Source organism: Branchiostoma belcheri, unplaced genomic scaffold (assembly GCF_001625305.1).
Source record: "Branchiostoma belcheri isolate BF01 breed outbred unplaced genomic scaffold, Haploidv18h27 scaffold120, whole genome shotgun sequence".
Classification (NCBI taxonomy): domain Eukaryota; kingdom Metazoa; phylum Chordata; class Leptocardii; order Amphioxiformes; family Branchiostomatidae; genus Branchiostoma; species Branchiostoma belcheri.
In genome coordinates, this window is record NW_017802603.1 from 326,739 (window position 1) to 329,564 (window position 2,826).

The following is a 2,826-nucleotide window of genomic DNA, read 5'->3' on the forward strand; positions in this document are numbered from 1 at the left end:
AACACATTCCCAGCCGTCCGTCTGTAGTCTGCCCATTATCCCAATCTCCCATTATAGTCCACGCGTTATTTCTCCAGCCCTTATAATCGCCATTTGGGCCCGGAGAGCACATCTATCATCACTGTGTTTTCCTACATGTTTTCTGCATTATTCCATTTATATCACAGCACAGTACGTGTTGTGTACATATATGTGTTAGTGGCATTTGTTTTTTAAATACGATTTCTACCATAGAGACTTCCTTCGAAATTCCTCCTGTAAAAATTTATCAATTGCTGTGTTCAGCATGTCCATCGTAGAGTGCCTAATACCTGAGTAGCAATTTTTTCTTAGCAGTATTGTTGACTCTAAAACAATCCTATCATTTCAACAGCGCCTATCCAACATACTCATCAACAGATGCAACTGAGTTGCCTGTTAATTAATACGTTTGGTTGCTAGTGATTTTCTTCATGTTTTGAAAGTTTGTTTCTGTTAAAACATCTACAACTTTTCGGGGAAGATTGAAAGAACGACATGATTGGGTAGGTGGTGGTAATGCAACGAGAAGATGTTTGACCATTCTACACTACCGTGGCCGACAAGGACAAACCTGCGTCGCCTGCGCGCACACCTGCGTCGCCTGCGCGCACACCTGCGTCGCCTGCGCGCACACCTGCGTCGCCTGCGCGTATACCTGCGTCATGTCTGCAAAGAGCTTCCTCGTCTGCGCACGACTACCTGCGTCGTGTTTGCCAAGAGCTTCCTCACGCCTGCACAGAAAGAGCTTCCTCGTCTGCGCACGAATACCTGCGTCGTGCCTGCCAAGAGCTTCCTCACGCCTGCACAGAAAGAGATTCCTCGGCGACCTCGCTGCGCGCAACGAAAGCTCGCTGCACGGAAGAATACGTGTCACCCCTGCCTTGTTGAAGAATGGACGGTCCCCTATTATAGGTCAAGGGTCACATCGCAGTGACACTGTTCGCTGTCGTTTTTGTTTACTTCAGTCTCGAATTTGTTTTAGTTTTTATGCTTACAATGTCCAGCGCGTTTATTAATCAATAACGGGCCCGTTAGTGATAAAATTAATTAATAGAAATCCTGCATAGATTATGTTAATATTGCCCTTACGAAATCTGCCCCCTAACACCAGAACACCTCGTCTTCAATCTTCCCCGGTAAGTGCCCGTTGTTTATTTGCATGAACAAAGCGAATGATTCCAAAGAAACATTTTGAGGACATCCTATGGCAGTCTGGGCATCGATTCTTCCCGACCCGCGACGATATACACGGTTTTAGACCGGATTTGAAGTAGGCGACGATATGGGGGAAGGGGGGGGGGCAGGCACATGTAACGTTACAGTATAAATTCAACAAAAGCATAAATTCAACAAAATGAAGCAATCTTGTTTAAAGTAAATAAAACATAACTAGAGATATCCCTCCAACCTTTTTCCAGAATATTGAGGAGATCCATTCATTTTGATCCAGAAACACACCTTGTCAAAGTTGCCTTTATTTTTGTCAGCCACATTGTTTACAATGTGTGAACTTCAGGTGCTGGCATAAATTCAAAAACATCAACTGATCTTCTTGAAACTGAACTGAAACTTGACTACTTATGTCACTCCCACATATTCTGGAATATCAAAGTGATCATGACTTTTGATCCAGAAATATGGACTGTCAAAGTTGCTTAATATTTTGTCAGCCATATTGTTTACAGTGTGTGAACATCATGTGCTGGCATAAATTCAAAAATATAGAATGATCTTCTTCAAAGTCAAACAGATCTCCTATCCCTAGCGAAACTCGAACAACCCGCTCCATCAGCTCCTTTAAAAAGAAACTATGGACAATACTTGATAAATACTTTACGACACCTACTTAGTAAATAGTTCAATAGAATAATATTGTATTGGCAATGTAAATATAGTGGACAACATCTGTTATGTAATAGTTTATTAACCTGACGTATAAATGTAATTGTAGTAAACGCACGACGACCAGGCCGGATATTCTAGCTTGTTAACGTTTCGCCACAACATCTGTTATGTAGTAATAGTATGTCTATCTGAATTGTAACTGACACCATCAACTGTTAACTGTTCCGAATTGTTTATGTTCTTGTTGTGAGGGCTAGCCCTTTATAATAGCCTCCGGCTAGTTGGGCAGTCCTGGCTGCATACATGAGTGTTATCAGCCTAATAAATCAAATCAAATCAAATCTCCTATCCCACTACTGCAGGATATAGAAGAGATCCATCATTTGATCCAGAAATATAGACTCTCAAACTTCCCAACATTTTGTCAGCCATATTGTTTACATTGTGGGAATTTCAGGTACTTGCATACATTTCAAAACCACAACAGATTTCTTTAAAAGTCAAATGAAACAAAACTACATATGTAAGTCCAACATATTGCAGGATATTGAAAATGTACATGTTTTTGATAAAGAATTACAGACTTTCAAACATGTTCAATGATTTGTCATCCATATTGTGGACACTCAAAACTGCTTTGGGTGTCAACTATAATCCTAGGGAGAAATTCTCAAACAAATAAAGGATCTTTTCCCAAATAAAGTAGAAAAGTAGTACATATATATACATATTTCTAACATATGTTGTAATTTCAAAGAGATACATTCCTATCAGCCAGAAGCATGAGCATAAGAGAATGATACACCTAGTGTAAGCATTGGCCAGGTCCCCCTCCCCACCTGCATTAAATGTTTACTAAATGATATTCATCAATGTTTGGATTTTATTATAAACACTCATGATCACCTATGAGCTGCACTGCCAATACTAGTAATATTATTGTGGAATAGGAACCCATGA